At 44.5% G+C, this 20,048-nt stretch overlaps 1 long non-coding RNA gene across 1 annotated transcript; it reads left to right on the top strand.

Annotated features, from left to right (window-relative positions):
• Positions 1 to 5,223: 5,223 nt before the first annotated feature.
• On the top strand, positions 5,224 to 20,048 carry LOC120840051. Its single transcript, XR_005715443.3, has 3 exons — positions 5,224 to 5,389; positions 7,371 to 7,539; positions 19,151 to 20,048. It is a non-coding gene; the product is annotated as an uncharacterized LOC120840051 (long non-coding RNA).

Below are 20,048 nucleotides of genomic sequence, written 5' to 3'. Positions count from 1 at the left end.
TTGCAATGTGCGTGAAGCCGTATGTGCCTCTGAGCAACTTTTTACTTTACTCTGACGACTGTATCTGTAACTTGCGGCACTCGCGGTCCAGAAACGAACTTGATCTAGCGTCCAGTGGCAATGGAGCGAAGGTACGTCTTTTTTCCGTCGTTAGGCGGTTTACAGAATACCACACAACAGCTCATCATCGCTGATCAGGGGCCTTCCAAAACTCGAAGTGCCCCGTAGCGGCGAATTGCCGCACAGTGCACCCTGGGAGCTAGTTGGCCACTCAGGTTCGGTTTCGACTGAGGAGCTTCAATTACGCCATCACGACGCATGACCGAATGCGCTGCTTCCGTTCTCAATTGTCCGACTTCCCACGAATGTACAATACTCGTAAGCATTCTCGAGCGATATAGAAGGAAGACTGAGGCGCTTTTTTTTTTTTTTGGTTCCCGACATGCCGGACATTGTGCCTGCGTATGCAGACGTAGTAAGACGTCACTTAGTCCCTTCATCCCCCGATTGTATCTTTGAGATTTTGTTTGCCAAACATCCGCCTCGTGTTACCTCATTGAGCAAACAAGCCCATCCTCACAGGATACTCACAGTTGAGCCCAGCGTCGGCGCATGACTGCACAGAAGTTGGTATGAAGTCGTCCTCGTGTCGTCATATATCTCCCACTAAACTTTTATGCCGATTGGAGATTACGTTTTCGCAAACGCCGAGATCGGCTAGCTACCCTAGCTAACAAGCCTCGAATACCAGAAAAAAGCTCACCGCGAAACCGGAGGATGCAGAGAAAAGCTCACCGATATGGAGGCTGCGTGATTATGCGTAACATATATCAATTTATTGTCATTAAAATTCGTCAGCTTTGTAAAAAAGAAAATGTCATTTTCTATACTATTTGTTAAACTTTTTGGGTATCCTGCTCCCAAATTAATAATTGCGGGCGAGTGTTTTTTGTGGCTTACTTTCTTGGCAACTAAAGCCTAACTGAAAACTTTATAAACTTGAAGAACAGGAAAAAGCTTGATAACTTAATAATGTACGTCTGCCTAAAGCCTAAAACTCAAAACTGTAAATGCCCAAAATTCGAAAGTGCGCACGCAACAACGCTGTGCCTGAAATTATCTTTGAAGCTTTTGTTAACCTTTGAAAACAGGATAAAACGGTCAGTAGGATATCGAGGGTTCTTCTTCCACGGACATGAACATTTTCTTTTCTAGCCGTTCGTGCTGGTGTTTCCACACGTTGCCTTTGTGTGATAGTGCCCTTCTTGCATCGAACCACCCATGGCCTTCAGAGCTGCACACTGTCACCGTTGTTACTCGTGACCTACATAAGAAGTTGTCTTCTGTAAGGTAGCGAGTAGGGCGAGTTGGTAAGCGTTTTACATGATGAAAACAGCTCAAACGACGACGACGGAGTGAAGACAACAAACACGACCGGACGAAGCTGTTCTCGAAACTAAAGGTTTGTTAGTCAAATTAACAGAAAGAGAACAGCGTAGCTGCCACTGATTACATTAGCGAAGACCTACTTATACATTAGGCACTACACAATATTTGGAGCTGAAACGGTTCACACACCGCTAGTCATATTAGCTTGCAAAAATTGAACCTCTTTATCTGACAGAGCTACCGACGGCGCACTGTCAGCTGTCGATAAATTGTTGTTTCTTTTACTGGTGTACGATGTTCTGATTTTATACTTGCGGCTTCATTAATATACAGAATGAGAGATTACTAATATCTGAGGAATTAGTAAATATGCACAATGAACTTCAAGAATATTGCAAAAAAAAAGTTGATTTATTTTTAATGAAGTGATGAATGCGAATTGTGTTAAATTGCCACGTTTGACGCAAAATCCGCCAAGTTTAAAAAAAAAATGGTCAGCCTTTCTCCGCATCTGCCGGTTTTGCGGTGAGCTTTTCTCCGGTTAGCTTATCTCCGGTGAGCTTATCTCCGTTGAGCTTATCTCCGGTGAGCTTATCTCGATGAGCTTCTCTTAAGCCTGCCCTACTCTCCGCGAATCCTTTTTGTATGAGCTTTTACCGACACCCAAGATCTGTGTCTGAACGGTGGTTCTGAAATTATCTCGGCACACTCAGTCACGAAGAAGGCAAGCACATAACAAATCGTATAGTCATTAGCAACCGCTAAATGCGCTTGGAATTTTTAAGCTAGCGCCCAGGCGAAAATTTCTAACTGGGACCAGTTGGCACCTCAACTGGTTTCAACTGGGACTAACTGGTACCAACTGGGACCAATAGGAGTCCAACTGGGACCAGCTGAGGGGTCAACTGGTTTGAACCATTCCCAGTAGGGAGTCAACTGGGACCAATAGGAGTCCAACTGGGACCAGCTGAGGGGTCAACTGGTTTGAACCATTCCCAGTTGGGAGTCAACTGTTTGACTCCCAGTTGGGAATGGAGTGAACTGGGACCAGTTAGGAAAGTAACTGGTTGGAGCGATTCCCAGTCGGACTTCAAATGCCTTTCCCGTTCCCAGTTCACACGGGGGCGGACTAAAGCCCCTTGATAAAAGCGTTTTTTACAAGTACCGCCAACCATTGTTGTGCAAGCGCTCGAGACACGTGCCATGAGCGGGTGCTCCGCCGCCATTCGCTTCCAAGGCCCGCTCATTTCAGTGCTGCGCCGCCATTTGCTTCCAAGGGCCGCTCGAGACATGGGCCTCGTGCACTCGCGCATTTGACGCTACTTGCAAGATGAGCGCAAACACATCGAGGGGCTTTAGGGCGGACTTCTTCCAAAACCGACGCGCCCCATCGCGGCGAAATACCACGCAGTGCACTGTGGGAACTAGTTGGCCACTCAGTTTTGGTTTCGATACGTGTTGTCCGCCGAACTGTGCGACATTCTTCACGCAAGTGCCCGACTGTTGCTAAAAATAATTTCGTCAATGGACAATACACACTTGCTCACCAGCAACACCAATGTAAAGTTGCGAGCTCGGTTTACGCGAACTTATTGGTTGTTGCAGCGTGTTGACTCGTGCACAAGCAAAATCCCTGCGCTTCGCAGCGTTGAGATTCCCATCAGTGGCTCGTCCACCATACCTCGAAACGCTAAAGGGGTGTCCAAACAGGACACTACAAAACCCACGACTCCGGCAAATCGTGCCGCGCTCTGCCGCGATCCGCTTCCGGCCGTCGGAGGGAAATTTCCCTCCGTCAATTCTTCCCGGGGGGAAGCTTCCCTCCGTCAAATCTCCCCCTCGCTTCCTCCACGGCGGCCTTGCTCTGCTTATCACGTGGGTCCGGAGAGCCACTCACACGCTCTGTTGGCTGTCGGTCAATTGCTCAAGGTGGTGGTGGAAAACCTCTTTATTGGTCCTGCGAAAACCCCTACCCCTCCGTCACCCCTTCACCAACACACCTACGCACAGTCTGCCGGTGAAGCAAGCGCCGGGTTCGCTGGACGAAACCCCTTTGTCCCTCCAAGTCCACACACATCACACCATCCTTGAAGTCCTCCGGCCAGTCCTGGGTCCCCGATGCCTCATGCCCCCGTTGTTCACAGTCCCACACAATATGCTGCAGCGTTGCCCGACTGTTCTTACATACCCTGCACAAGTCACTCTCAAAATTCCCTGGGTCCACATGTCTCCCCAACACCGGGGTATACACACACATCACCTGCAACTGCCTAAAAAGCACCGCATCCTCCCGACACAAATCCTTGTGAGGTTCCGGGAACCTCCTCCTATCCCGTCTGCAACATTCAAGATACTCTCCATAACCCAGCCTCCGCTCACAATACGGAACCGCATCGGACGCCATCACGACGAAAGTGAATCTCGACAAAGAAAGCAGATCCGAGGCGGGCGAAACGCACCCTTCGACGCAGGAATGTCCCAAATCCACCCAAAGCCGGACCTCCTTGGCCTTCGAGCCGAGGCGACGGCGGTACGCGAGGGCGTTGGCGAGGTGAGCCAGACGCAGGTGGCCTGTGACGTCAATCTGAAGAGGAGAGCAGTTGTGATCGTAAAAATTTTCACGACTCCGACAGACCGTAAAAATAGAAGCGTCCGCTTCAATTTTCACGATTTGTCGGAGTCGCGGGTGAAGGGTCGAGTGCAAAAATAAACATGTGTCAATAAGACAAGCTTTACGTATGGTTCGCGCTTGTGCTGAAGCTTCGAGGTCTGGCCATTTAGTTTAGTTTAGAGACCCAAAACGATGCGCTCGGGACCAGGAAACGTGAGATAACGGCTGTTGATAATCCGTGCTCTTTGTATGATTCCTTCTCGATGTGTCGATCGAAACCGAAATCATGCCGCTCTCCTCCCTGACCTAGAGCACTATATAGCTCCTACGGAGCAGAGTAACGCAAACCTTTGAACCCCGTGTTTTGCCGACAACATGGCCGACAGAGCGGCTCGGCGCGAGTCACGTGGTACTCAGGGTTCCAGGAGGCGGCCCGCCCTATGGGAGAATACATGGAGATCGACACAACACGGCTGATTAAACAATGAACGGCGAGTTCACACTTTTCAAAACTAGTCTGTCATGAAGTTAGTAAAGCACTAAACATTTTATCAAAGTTTTAACAATATCGGATGCGTGTGCAAATTTTGAGAAGGCAATTTCCAAGGCAATGGCGTTTGAAGCAGACGATTTTTCCTCGCAGCGGAGATGGGCTTTTCGGGTTGGCCGGAGCGGGTCACGTGAATGGTGTGACGTCGCCGTGTCGTCTGCTGCATAATGCCGCTCAGGCAATTTTTTTAAAAAAAGTCAGGTCCTTGCGGGGCACAAAACTTAGCGCAAATTATTCTAAAATGTTCCATTATTATGTCAAAAATCATTGCGATTCCGTACATTCGCACAATACTGGAGAAACAACGATTTTCTCGCGTTCTCCATGCATTTGTGACCGCAGTTGGAACCTCCGGGTGTTCGCCGCTAGTCGCCGAGAGGCGGCGTTCTAGATTGCGCTACTCTGCTCCGAATGACCTATGCCCTGGCCAACTAGTTCCCAGAGTGCAACGCGCCCAGTGTTGCTTGCACGGATTTATGGAAGTAGTCCCAAATCTGCGAGCGCTCGCTATTTCCATGAGCAGTGGTTATCAAAACAAGGTACCTAGGAAAGGTGGCGCAAGCTACCGCCCATTATCAAGGGTATAACAGTACAGTCCAGGTCCAGCTGCAGTCCAGGTTAGCCAGGTTACACGGCTCTGCCAGGTTCGCCAGGTTAGCATCTGTCCATCCATCGATCTTTTCTCAAAGTGTCTCGGGTGGGGCTGGGAAATGCTTGAGGATGTGAAAATGCTCCAATTTCTCCGAGTTTACCAAAGTTTCAAGGTTTCTTCACGATCAGTGTGTTCAAGAAAAGCCCACGCTGGGGCAAGCCAGTGACCCTGTCCGGTTGCAACTACGGTGAGCACGATTTGCTTCCTTTGGCCATCAGAATGTTTTCTCGGCAAACCTTGTCGTCTTCAGCATTACGGCGACAAAGCCGTAATGCTGATAGAGATGTCCTCATCAGCGAAGACCAACAATGGTCACAGATTGGACATGACGATTGCATCAACGGACGGCTCAAACTTGGCACGATGCGGAGCGCTGACTCAGTACTTATTTCCAATTCGTCCAGCGACGGCTTTCTCTGGTGCCTCAAAAGCTCAAAAGAGCCGGGTCGAGACCGAGTATCCGACCCCTCCCCGCATTAATATTTTAGAATAGAGCGTGTCACCCTTCGAAATTTTTATTATATATATATATATATATATTTTTTTTTTTTTTTTTGCAAAAATAAACTATGCATTGTCGAGTGCTTAGTTTCCGTCCAAATGTGGCCCTAGAGGTCCAAACCTGAGGCGAACGTTCCAGAACCAACCGTTATCTCGAAAGTTGTGAGTGATTTTTTGAAAGTTTCGATAGACAAATGCTGGCTGCTGGAGCCGTTGAATAAATGGAGCTGAATGGCGCAAGTTACTGAAAACGTATTTTGAACAAGATATCGGTTGGTTCTGTAATTTTGGCATCCGGTTGGGACCTCTAGAGCTACATTTGGGCCGAAACTGAGCATACAGCGATGCATAGTTGACTTTTGCGTTTAAAAAAATCTAAATTTTTTTTTAACTTACTGTATTAGGGGAGGGGCGGTTGGCTTGCTCTAAAAGTGGCTCTCATGAAATTTTAGTATGAGAAATGCACCACCTAAAGACACCTTTGTGGAAAGTTTATTTCAACACTGCCTGTTGGCTTATTTATATATTTTTTAAGCCGGTAGAGGGCTTTAGAACCCATTGTAGAATGGGGTTGAGGAGTAATAGCCTGGCATCAGCAGTGCACACATATTGCATTGTAAAGCACCTTTCCATTGTAGCAAACTGGAAATTCCAGATATCTCATTATTTCCTCAATGATTGTTCAGTCCTTTAGTACATATGCTTTCCCTTTAAATCGCTTGTAACACAAAATTTTTATTGCCATTTGTTGCTTCTGATGTTCGTAAATTGTTGATTTCTCTCATTGTGAATAATGCAGCTACCATAAGTGCCTTTAAATTCGGACAGCTGGGAGAATTATGCTCTGTGCTCTCATAGCTATCAAAGGCCTGTATGTAGCCTTTGATAGCTATGATACGTAGCTAGCCTCACAAATGCAAATAACGACAAATGAACTGTGCAAGCTGCTGCCATTGCCAGCATCTCATAGTCATTGTTCAGTTGTTGGAGTGTACATGTGCTGGCTGTCACTTGCAATAGATAGTCATACTTGAAATTTTAGAAATTTTGTGCATTTTGAGATTCATTGTGCACAGAACAAATAGCTCTTAGCACTCAAAATGACCACGCAGCAAAGCTTTTGTTCCCCTTCCCTCTTTCAAAATAAACGTAGGATAACAAAAAAAAAAAAGATGAATTTTTGATCAAAATGAATAAAATTTTCCAATGGATCCCAGAGATTTAGAGCTGATAGCAACATTATTAAATTTCTCTGATTTAATATGGAGGCATTTAATTTCATGTTGCAGCTCTAGGAAGTGGAAAACTAGACACATGGGGGAGCTGTTTCTCCTTTTCCTTAGTCTTGGATCTCCATCACAGCCCATACCAGTTGAAGCCTTATTATCTAGCTTTCAACTATTTCTGGGGTTGTCAGGTTTGACCAATCATAGGAATTTATTGTGTTCTCAATATTTTTGTTTATGTTGTCCAAATCCACTCTTAATTGCACAAACAACCCTGAAATCAAAAGGATTTGCAATGGTTTGCCCAGTGCTTTTAGTTATAAAACAAATTGTATCTAGTTTTAGGAACCTACTGCAATGACAAAGTGATCTAAGATAGTGACAGTCAAATATGACAGCATTTATTTGCTCACGTTATAGGACTGCTTTAAATTTTTTTAGGTTTCTCAACTTCTACCTGGAACAACAATGGCACACACCTGAGGGAAAAGAACTTTCAAAGGAGGAAGTACTTGCTTGTCAGAAAGTAATTGGACGTTGCCTATCACAGAGGCTGATGGACATTGCCCGTGACCACCTCGCTCGGAATGCCTGGCTACAGATATGATGGGTATTTACTTTCAGTTTTACCAAACCTACATTTATGCGTCTTTACCATTAACAAGCCATAATTTTAGGTCAGCAAAGCTGCCATGTTCATTTATCATGATGATACCATACACATGCTTTAAGGAGAAAGGGAAATAGAGACATTGATGAACTGGCAGCATGAGCATTTATTGAAGGTCCTCAAGAACCACGACGGTTGCAGCGGTGGGCTCAGTAAAGAGGGAGAGAAAAATGAGGTAGCTGACCAAAAGTGAGAAGGAGAAAAATGACCTAGAAGATGGGAAACTGAGTGCTGAGATTTAACCCTAGACCACAAAGAGGTGTGTTGTGGTTGTTGACAGAGACATGCGATTACAGGGTCTAACAAGTTAAGAAACGGGGCTTCTATGTTTCCAGGAAAACTACACATGTTAAAAGCCTTAATTATCTGCACACCTTATGCCACTAGTCATTCCGTTAGAAATAGACATTTTCTCTCTGCAATTCTCACCTCGAATAGTAGATCTCTCTCCACAACTACAGCCCACCTAGGTCTGAAGTCATTTGTCTGCCCACTTTCCTGTCTTCTAGGTCACTTCCTTCTGACTTATTCCCTCCTTTTTTTCTTACTTACCGCCCAATCTTTTCTTTCTTCAATCTTGCCGCTTAGGCAACTGTTGGCATGGGGCTCATTCCACGCCAAACATCCCAGACGTTACGCTTGACCATTTCCCATTTTAAAAAGAAAATTCATGGCTCTTTACCCCAAAGTCCGTAACCTTTTCCTAAAATACTTGGAATGAAGAGCGTGCTGGTAGGGGTAAAATATAATTAAAGGAAAAACAGAAAAGACCTTTTATGTTGTTTCCTTATTTATATGTTCCCTAAAATATTTTTGCCGAAAACATTTTTTTTACGGCGTGAGCGTGTTTTTATTTCTTAAATGGGCATACAACTAGGCATTCAATAAAGGAGTGAAAGTCTAATTTTTTTCAAAATGCCTCGGATTTTATTTTATGAAATTCGAATGGCTTTTACCTTGCTATGTTGTGATGTTTATGCAACTTTAATTGTTAAAATAGTTTTAGAAACCTCATCAAAAACCTTTTTTTTTTTGCAATTTTCTTAATCTTTTTTGTTTAATTATCGCTCTGCACCTGGTAATTATAAGTTTTTTTTGCTATTGAAAGCCCTGTAGATATTTTACAAATAAAAAGAAAATGTTTGAAGCCGCATAACGAAATACCTCATGGGGAAAAAAAATATTCTAAAGTTGTGAAAAAGTCTTTCTTTTTTTTTTTTTTTGCCTAAACATGCATTTATATTATTATGACGTTGTCAGAGTACAAATGTGAAAGATTTTGACATTGGAAGAAGAGTTTGTCTTTAATTTCTGAAAGTTTATTCAAAATAATCTTTTCTCTAAAGCAAGAAAAAAAAATGTTGAAGATGAGTTGCCTTTGTTGCAACCTGGCATTGTTTCTTAGCGCCTCTTCACCGCACTACACGCCACCTTACACGAGAGTTGAGAAACTTTGCGATCATGGAAGGCATTTGTTGGTTTAGAATGTGATTTTCGCATAGGCTTCTTTCTACACATGCACATTTTTGACTCGCAATTGCCTCACATATATTGTCACTGTCTACAGCTAAAGAGGTACCGCGGTTTGCCGCGGTCGCTTCCACTTGTCCTTCTTTTTGGCTGTAACGCACACAACAGTGGATATGGTGTGATAATCATAAACGCTGTCACTGCATAGCTGGCTTCTTTCACCCTTTGTACCAGTGTCGGCTCTCCTCACTTTGAAACTTGATGCCTAACGGCCTCACATCGCCTAAAAGAAAGTTATTCCCTCAGGAAACGCAATGTCGACCAAGTGAGATCCCTACTGGCATATTGAAAGGAATGAACCGACAGTAAGGAAGGGCAAAAAACTAGGGGTATTGTTTCGGACGACCACTAATTAGTAGCAATCGGGAATCTAGCCAAGAAATTTTAGTTTTTGTAAGAGTATGGTGACATATTGATGTATGGAGCAGGTCACTCGGCACAGGCAAGTCATCCTGCAGTTGATGCGGATGCTGATGAGGGTAAGCAGGAAATTCTAATTGTTGATGATGATTCTTTTAGAGCGCAGCTCTTAGGCGCCCGTTTCTGGCTTGAGCGGCGTCCCCGTCGCCATAACCGCGCGTTGCATTTTGGGAAAATTTTCCCGCTAAATCTAGCGGAAAATTTCCCCACTAAATCTAGCGGAAAAATTTCCCTGTTAAATCCAGCGGAAAAATTTCCCCGCTGAATCTAGCGGAAAAATTTCCTCGCTAAATCTAGCTGAAAAATTTCCCCGCTAAATCTAGCGGAAAAATCTCCTCGCTAAATCTAGCGGAAAAGTTTTCCCGCTAAATCTAGCGGAAAAATTTCTCCGCTAAATCTATCGGAAAAATTTCCTCGCTAAATCTAGCTGAAAAATTTCCCCGCTAAATCTAGCAGAAAAATCTCCTCGCTAAATCTAGCGGAAAAGTTTTCCCGCTAAATCTACAGAAAAAATTTCTCTGGAAGGCCGCGTGACCCCCACATGACCTCGGGGAGGGGGATCACGTGACCTTGGGGGTCACGTGACCTCAAGATGGGGCGGGGGTGGGGGTCACGTGACCCCTCCCCCTGGTCACGTAACCCCCCCCCCCCCCCCCAAAAAAAAAAAGAAAAAAAGAAAATGTCACCCTTAGTACCCTCCCCTCCTCCTCAAGAGCTGCACTCTGATTGAGCATTACAGGGAGCTGTAAGCGGCTTTTATTTTTTTTTTGTTAGGGGCGAAGCTCCTTAGGGGCCAGCCATGTTTGGCGTCGGGTGCTCGTGCTTCGCTCGTGAGTTCATGTGCTCACGAGCACGTGAGCACGTGTTCCTAAGGTTGTGTAAGGCAAAAAAAACAAACAAAAAAAAGCGCATCTTTACGTGGTGAATGATGTTGATTGGGGCGAAGCTCTGGTGGTGCTTGTCTGCGTAGACGCTGAGCCGCAGCATGCCGAGCCTTTCGTTCATTTTCATCCATGTCAGAAAGAGAATGGGTAGTATGGAATGTGGTTATATGCGCATTTGAGCATTTGACCGCAGCGTGACATGGATGAAAACGTATGAAAGGCTCGGCATCCTGCGGCTCAGCGTCTACGCAGACAAGCACCACCAGAGCTTCGCCCCAATCAACATTTTCACAACATTGAGATGCAGTTGTTTTTCTAAATTAGGAGGATAGTTGTATTGTGTTTACTCATTTCTAATGTGTCGCCAACTCTGTTTAGTTGCTGCGGTTCAATTCATGCCTTTTTCGAACCACCTTGACCGTAAAGAAAATTTAAGCCGCATGTCGTTTGTTCTGTTATGCTTATGCATACCTGCCAAGTTTTACGATTTTATCGTAAAGTGTCTGCTTTCCAGCGCTTTCTTGAGGTTATCGTATTAACAACAATATTTGTATAATTTTCCGCACCCCCCTGTAAAGAAAAAGATAATTTTGTTTAAGCTGCATCTCACTTGTTTACAAGTTGGGGTTGGCAACACTGGATAATGACTTGTATGCCAGGGGGCGCAAGCTACCGCTCCAGTGATGTAAGGGGTGGTATAGCCGCTACTGAGCTGAGCGTCTAACATCCATCCATCCATCTGAATCCAAAACTAGAAATCTCCTTTGTTGTGGCGAACGTTGTACGTTGTGTTACTGGAACTTTTACTCATGATCCCTTGAAACCATCTTTGCTACAAGATGGCGGGAAAAAAATACTTGCAAGTGTTTATTCCCAGCTATTTATCCGACTTTCCATTTCTGAAGACGTCGCGCAAGGGCGAAATGTTCACATTTTGTAGTCTGTCGCTGCGATGTCAACATTTCGCACGCTGGTCGCCGGGACATTCTGTCATCTGAATAGAAAAAAACACAAGGGCTCTGCAAATGTAGATGAAACCAACGAGAAGCTTGGAGGGTACTTTAGTCGATCAACGGATTACGACACAACCCGAGCAGAATGCCATTTACGACATTTTTGATTGAACACAACGTGCCGTTTACAGCGGTTGTGGAGACGTTAAAGAGCAAGAACTTTGCTCTTTATGTCTTCGTTAAACCAGGCACAGGAGAAAGAGTTTTCAGCAAAGTGAAGGAGGCACACACGCAGTTCCGCTCCTCTATGTCGAAAAAGACTCTTGAACAGTTCTTAGTTGTGAGATGCAGCCAGTCTGGAAAGTGCCATGAACAAGTGTTCGACAACAACTTCCTAAGAGAAGCATATGCTGAAACTTCCTCAGTGTTGACCCAACCTTCTACTTCTAAAGAATAAGACATTTCGTGCAATGTATGATGTGTTTGTGCCCTAGTTGAGGCATTTTTCTTAACTAAACCAAGTTTTTGAAGTATAAATCAGTTTTCGTATTCCTTCACACAATAGTAGTGTTTTTTGGCATCCCCTGTAGTATTTTCATAATTGTAGCTGGGCAAGTCTGCTTATGTGACACCTATCCGAGTGAAAGTTGTAATAGTGCATTGATTTATCTGCAGTTGACCTGGTTCACTTGCCTGTCGCTAAACCAGCACGAAAAAGTTTTTAAAGCTGAATATACCGGTTTGGATACAGTACTAGCCTATGTCTTGAGGGACCTGATTTTTATGTGCCTGCATTAAGCGAATAGTTAAGAGGGCTTTCTTTTATGTGCAGTGCCTACCATCAAGATTTCTGGTTTGTTCGCAGAAGTTGAACTTCCTCCGTGCTTTCTTGGTTCATGTGGTTGCCACAAAATCACGTAGGCTAAGAAGCAGTTTCTGATTGATGCTTAAAGACCGACCAACGAAACCATATTCCGCAAGGTAGGAGAATGCCCCTCGCACCCTCCTCTTTTCATTCTCTCCCAAAAATCATGTGACGGCAGGGGCTTCCTTTGTGTCTGCTTTTTCTGTATGGATAATCCTCAAAAAGTGTGCAATGAGCGGCTAGCTGCGAGCGCCACAACGACCTTGAGACGTCCAGGTGCAGGGGTGTGACATCTGCCCCAATTGCGCTAATCTGATACAAACCCAGTTTTCTGCGCCTAGTTGTGCCAAAAACGCGAAATTGGTCGAAATTGCGCCACACTGTGCCAAAAGTAACTCAAAAACGAAAAAAAATTTAGGGGCGGCACTAGTTTTAGCGGGAAACGAGAGCTTGGTTGGCAACACTCAATCTCGTCGTAGTAAAGTACACGGCACGGGTACAGGGTGGCGCAAGCAACCGCCGGATTCAAAGATTTCAGCTATAGTACCCTTCTATACCTATGATACGTGCTATTTTCTCCCCTCTTCCTACTACTTTACGCTGTCATTTGTGACTGCATGCTACCGGTGCACTGTCACGCGGTCTTGCTGTCTGGCCGCGAGAGGTACGTTGCACAGGCTATCAAGATGAGCTAACAAAAATTTTCCTTTCATTTTGAGAGTAAACCTTTTCTTAAAAGTGCTATTGAGCGCCTCCATTGTGTAATTGTTCATTTGCATCCGTTATCTCGTCAAAATGGATGGCGCCGTCGCCGTGAGTACTTTCGGTTATCGCACACTTGCTTCCAGTGCGTGAGCAATCGAATGAACCGGTCACACCCGTATTTGGCGAGTATGTGCTGCTCATAATTTTCCTATCATTTCACTATTTACCTTGTGACTCAGTTTTGTGGGGAGTTTTTTTTTTTTCTACCTGCACGGTGCTTTCTACGAGCGTGCATAGATGTCTAGTTGTAGTAAACCGTGCTTCCCTGTTCATGCTTTTGAATCACCGCTTTAAAAGGTTCTGCACTACAATTAAAAAAATTAAAAAAAAAAAAAAAACGGAAAAGGCAAACGCTAGTTTCGTGCGCATAGATGAGGACAGGAAACACAGGCTTTCTGCAAAGTTAGGTGGGTACCAGGTACCTCAGGCTTATGAGGTACCTGGTACCCACCTAACTTTGCAGAAAGCCTGTGTTTCCTGTCCTCATCTATGCGCACGAAACTAGCGTTTGCCTTTTCCGTTTTTTTTAAATTTTTTTAAATATATTTTATCTTGGTACGTATCAGCTCTGATAACTTATTAAAACCAGGGTGGACAAAAATAATGATTAAAAAAGAAAAATCTGATTTATGTGATTTATATTATTTTTTATGATTTCAATAGATGAAATCTGCTCTAACATTTTCTGCTCCTAATCTGCTCCAAACTGTAGACTTTTGTGCTTCGAAGTTGCTCCAAAATGCATAAACTGCTGCTTCAAAACAAGAATTTTGTCTCCAAAGCTGCTCCAAAATCCAGATTTTTCTACTCCAAAAATTGCTCCATAACCTGTTTCACCTGTCTCACCCCTGCAGGTGTCTTCCCTCGTCGACGCGGGCACGCTCAATCCGCGAGATTGAGGAAGCCAGCACGACCGAACGCTTTCTCTCAAGAGCTGCAGGTCCGAGGCCGCTCGGTCGGTGGAGATCGAGGGGTCGTGGCAGTATGCTGGGTTCGTACCAGCAGCCGCTTGCTGGCATCGCGCGGCTGATGGAACCGTCCCCGTGTCTGCACAAGGATTGGCTTGCGCAATAAAAGGTTCAGGTCGTCGATAATACATTTATTTCCCAAACTTATAAATCAAGTGGCTTTCGCTAATCTCTTTATTACTGTTTGAAACACATCTCCTCTCATAGGTTGTTCATCCCATTTTGGACTCTCTCGCGTATTTATTCGTCCTTACCTCTGCCTGATGACTGTTTTATAACTTGATAAAGACCTTTAAATATTTGCGCGGGCTTGCGCGATGAACGCTGTCCCGGATTTAATATTGGAAAGATTGGCGTCAGGAGCGGCTAAACAAGCAAACCGAAATTCTTGCTTCTAATGAAGACGGCACGATCATAAGATAGGAAATCCTCCAGGCCAAGAATGTTTGTGCAAAGTGATTAAATTATTTACATCTAATTTGACATGCACTATAAATCTGGTACTTTCTCTTAGAAGCAGCATGTTAGTGCACATGAATCCTCCCAGCGTCTTGCCTTCTAATCGCGTGGAAAGAAAATTGAAATATCCCGGGCATGATCTGTGCAGAAGCCTAGGTTCATTGGTCGCCTACTATTTCTACAAACTCTCTGGCAAAATCACTACCATATAGCCTGGTGTCCTTTATCCAAGAAGCGAGGTTTTGATAGAATTTCGTTGCTCAGCCACTATGTTTTCGTAGTGGCGCGAAGGAACAAAAAAAGAGAAAGAGAGAGGGAAGCAACGGTTTTTGCAGGCTGATATTTTTTTTTGCAATTGCAATATTTTGTTGTGTTTAGGTATGCTTTTGTGGTGTAAACAATCTTACGCACTTCCCACAAATATTTCATTGTCAACGACAGTTGTAAAGTATTACGCAGTGCCTCGGGTGCTTTGACCTTACGCACTAGAGCGTCACAGGAGCGAGTATTTCTGCAAAATAAATACGAGGAGCTATTTCTCCCTTTGAATCCATCACTTTTGTGGAATCACGACGAACACACTTTCACCATGAAATCGTAACAAATAATGATTGATGATGAAATTGATTGGGTCCCAACAGTGGAGCCACATTATTTAGGTTGCAAATAAACTGGGCGTCAATCATGCGATGTGTTTACTTCCACGTTTGAATGTGTTGAGAATGAGTAGCCAAAAAACGCCGTCTGCAGGCTGCTTCCTGGAGTGGCCTGATATCTCCAAAACTCGGGAAGGGGGGGGGGGGCGAGAGAGAGAAAGGGGTGGATGTTGTGGGAAGGTGATAATATTTATTCTCACTTAGGAGAGTCGCCGGTCGTTAAAAAGTCGACTCGCCCATAACGGGAAAACCTGTAGGGCCACATGTATAGTAACCATGAGTAAACTGTGGTATACAGCTATGTTACTGAGAAGTTGCAATAGAGCAAACGATGGGGCATTGTGGAGGCAAGTGAAGCAAAGACCTATCTTATGATCGTGCCGTCTTCATTAGAAGCAAGAATTTCGGTTTGCTTGTTTAGCCCCTCCTGACGCCAATCTTTCCAATATTAAATCCGGGACAGCGTTCATCGCGCAAGCCCGCGCAAATATTTAAAGGTCTTTATCAAGTTATAAAACAGTCATCAGGCAGAGGTAAGGACGAATAAATACGCGAGAGAGTCCAAAATGGGATGAACAACCTATGAGAGGAGATGTGTTTCAAACAGTAATAAAGAGATTAGCGAAAGCCACTTGATTTATAAGTTTGGGAAATAAATGTATTATCGACGACCTGAACCTTTTATTGCGCAAGCCAATCCTTGTGCAGACACGGGGACGGTTCCATCAGCCGCGCGATGCCAGCAAGCGGCTGCTGGTACGAACCCAGCATACTGCCACGACCCCTCGATCTCCACCGACCGAGCGGCCTCGGACCTGCAGCTCATGAGAGAAAGCGTTCGGTCGTGCTGGCTTCCTCAATCTCGCGGATTGAGCGTGCCCGCGTCGACGAGGGAAGACACCTGGACGTCTCAAGGTCGTTGTGGCGCTCGCGGCTAGCTGCTCATTTCGCGCTTTTTGAGGATTATCCCTACAGAAAAAGTCGACACAAAAGAAGCCCCTGCCGTCACATAATTTTTCGGAGAGGGTGACAAGAGGAGGGCGCGAGGGGCATTTTCCTACCTTGCGGATTATGGTTTCGTTGGTCATCTTTAAAGCCTGGTGGGCAAGGAATCAACGGCTGCTTTTTCTTCGCTCAGGGGCCGAAAGCGGAGAGAAAGGAGCCGTCAATCTGTGCCTGTCAGGTGAAACATTAGCAATGAGTAGTCACGACACAACTATCCTTCTAGTTTAGAAAATAAAATAATTTCCTTTTTAACTTCATCAGCATCCGCACGAACCGCAAAATGACTTGCCTGTGCCGAGTGACATGCTGCATCCATCAATATGTCACCGTACCTTTTTGGCATATTTTTGATTCCAACTAGCCAGTGGTTGTTCGAAACGATACCTCTCTTTTTTTCTGTCCTTTCTTACCGTTGGTCCTTTTCTTTTAAAATGCCAGTAGTGACCTCGCTCTATCGATATCGTATTTCTTGAATAGAAGTCCCAGTCAGGCGATGCCAATGCTGTTAGGCATAAATGAAGTATCAAAGTGAGGAGAGCTGATATCGAAACAAAGGGTGCAACAACCCTGCCATGCAGTAGCGGCACGTAGGATTATCACACCATATCCGCTTTTTGCATTACAGCCGAAAAGAAGAATCAGTGGAAGCAGCTGTGGCAAACCGCAACGCGTTTTTAGCTGTAAACAGTGACTGTATATGCAAGTCAAGAATGCACATGCGTAGAACCCCCTGCGAAAATCACTCCCGACTAGCAATTAGGCTGGGGGGGGGAGCTCTATCCCGAAAGAGCACCAAAATTCAAGATGGCAACGACAAAATTTTTCTACCAGAAAAAGAAAAAAAAAAGCGCAGTGTACACGGATTTAGTATTTTATTTATCTCTGAGAACATAGACTTTATTAGGCCAAAGATTTGTCACTGCTATGTTAATCACTTTCAAAACCACCAAAAGACTCCTCAGAGTCTGTCACAAGAAAAAGTTTGCAGCATTCCGCAGACTATGTGCCGTTGGCTATTTTGACAACCTCTTCAGAAAGAAGCCGGTTGCCAATGGCTCATTCTGCACTTCTTTCGCGCTCGAGGTATGAGTGCATCCTCCACGTTTTCGCTGTACACCGGCGTGCCGTTACTTAGCTTTCGTCGAAGTTTGACTTTCTTGTAGTTTGGCTGTAGCAAATTTTCAAAATTCTTGTCCCATTCCCGTATCCGGTAGAGCTTGATGTGTCGAGACGTCAGGTGTATGTTGTTCCCGTTTTCGCAATGCCATTGGACGACCTCAATTTTCTTTGCCGCTGTGAAAGAATGCATAGCCGACCTGACAACCCCAAAACAAAGCGACAGTGGTGCATGGCGACCGGGCAGATAGGGCTGCAAAGTAGGATTGGATTGGATTCTTGGACTGAATTTCGCAGGCCAGTGTTGCCTGGGCACAATCAGGCTGGTACGTGATACGGGTGTGGTGCGGGGAGGGGGGCGCTTTCCCGGAACAGCGAGGAAATGTGAAATTGGCAGTGAAGTTGGGGGGGACACTTGCTCAGAATTTCACGGTAAGCTTAAATTGTATCTTCATATTTTCTAATCTCTTTTATGCCTAAAAATAGTGCAACCAAATACTTCCCTAGGGTGCTGTGGGAGGAGGGTGAATACACCTTACTGGGCACTGTAATGCAGTGGCTTTGGCACTGACAGGTTTGACGTCGTTTGTGTGGCTGGATTCGCCGAAACCTGGGGTTTCCACCTTAAATTGGGTGAGGTGGCTGATGTCACCTATCATAGTGGAATACCAGGCAATCGGATGTTTTTTGTTGCCCATGGAGCTTGTTTTTGAAACTTAAAACAACATACAATGGTTCATCTGGTGAATCAATTAAAATTATGGCCACCCTCTGTATTGGAAAAAATGACCAGAGTTGATTTCATCTCATCAAATTGACGAGTTGTGTGACATGTGGACAAGTAAAGGAGAAAGACATTAGCTGGCTCAGAGCGTGTGAAAGGGTAGCACTCGATTGCCAGGCCTGCTCAGATAAACATGCATTTTTTTTTTGTCAAGCCTGTCTTGTCCTTGGAGGTGAGCTGTATGCACCGATTCTTACTGATGTCTGTGCAATGTGCGCCGTCAGTAATGTACCACTTGCGCATTGCAGAAGAACACTGGCTGGTGGTAATGTTGGCGTGGGAGTCTGTGTGTCACACCATCAGGAGAGAATTTGGCACGCTAGATAAACTGTAATAGAAGCGAGTGAAGTAGGCTGTACATTTGCTCTAGAAACATGTTTAGTGCAATATTCATTCTCACAAAAAATGTTACCTTCGTCTACCAGTTTAAAGTTTGAGTCAATTTCATTGCAACAAGTGTACGGCTGTTCTCTTTAGACCTCATACCAATTGTCATTATGACAAGCAAACAAAGCAATGCATTATCTTTTTATGTTTATTTTTTTTTGTTACTATGAGAATTTACGAAATAGCAAACTTATTGCAAATGTTTTCAGTCATCTTGAACACTACATTTGCTTACCACTTTTGAGTTTAATGACGAAAACACCATTTTTATTGCCCGGTTGTGGTATGTTTATGCATGTTCTGTACAGTTGTGCACTGTATCGTTTTCACTGGATATATCTGAAAATGTTTATGCAAAGTAGTCATAATGAACAGTGTATAGGGTGTTTTCACTGACGTGATTTCGTCCACCATTTTGTTGTTGCGATCTGTGTGGAATGTGCCAAACTCGAGCATTTCAAGGATTTACATGCCTTCTCAAATGCGTAGAGCACCGCTGACATCATTTCAACCGGTTACGATGTAATCCTTCAATGTAGTAAATTTGTTTCAAAAACCAAACTAACAACAAAATGGCGGATTGACGTCATGCGCAAACAACCTATAGTAGAGTGCCTTGAATGCATTTGTGACTGCTGTCTTTGGCCATCCTATGCTGCTTATGCATTTAAGGTAGCCCCAAAATGGTGACAAATTATGTCGCAGGAGCTGGATGCTGTGTTATGTCGCAATCCTAATGGTTGGCCTTATGTGTTCCAGCGAATAATAGGAAACACAAGTGTCGCTCTTGTAGCGTCCCAACTCCTGGCTGCTGAATCTTCCATGGACTATCAAGCTGGAGACGAGCTACAGCACAACAGGGGCCTACCGCACCCGCCTTCTGCTGCTCTACCACCACCAGGATCGTGGCATGGAACAGCATGACACTTCTATGACGTTGTCAGGCAAAGATAGAGGGAACTAAAATAAAGTGACGATGAGCATAGCACTCGGGAACATGTTCCAGGCACCATTAGAATGTGCTAGTAGAGGCCCATTGATGTAGCCCATTAGAATGTCCCAGTAAGGGCAAATACATCAGTAGGCCGATATTGGACCAATACACCAACATGCCTCTACTGAACCAAACACACAAATAGGCCTCTAATAAACCAATACACCAGTAGTCCTCTATTTGACCAATACACCAATGGGCCTCTATCGGTACTATAGGACCCACCTACTTTTTACAATAGGAATCTACTGGTCTATCAGTTTACTGGTTTATTATTGTAATTTTTGCTGGGGATGTGATAGCACAACATCTTTTATTGCATATGTTCTAATGTTAGCTGCATATGTTATGAGCCTTACATATTGTTTACAGGTGTACTTTGAAAATATTGAGGTCAGTGCCATTTCTAACTCCAAACCCTCGATTAAGTAATCTTGTTCATTATTTCGAGCAAAAATAAATTATTAAATTTAGTTCAGTTGTACCACAGCTGCTGCCCTTGCCAGGGAGAATTTATTTGAGGAAGTATAATATATGTAGTAGGGCCTCTCACCCTTGACATTTAGGCTGCTGCAAAACATGGCACCAGCTGTTTTGTGTGTTTTCTTTTTGAGGAACGTCTTTCCTGTAAAATCCACATTCAGGATCATTATCACAGCGAAA

The sequence above is a fragment of the Ixodes scapularis genome, unplaced genomic scaffold (assembly GCF_016920785.2).
Source record: "Ixodes scapularis isolate PalLabHiFi unplaced genomic scaffold, ASM1692078v2 PGA_scaffold6__148_contigs__length_123643588, whole genome shotgun sequence".
Taxonomy (NCBI): Eukaryota; Metazoa; Arthropoda; class Arachnida; order Ixodida; family Ixodidae; genus Ixodes; species Ixodes scapularis.
This window is presented reverse-complemented; position numbering and strand designations above follow the sequence as displayed.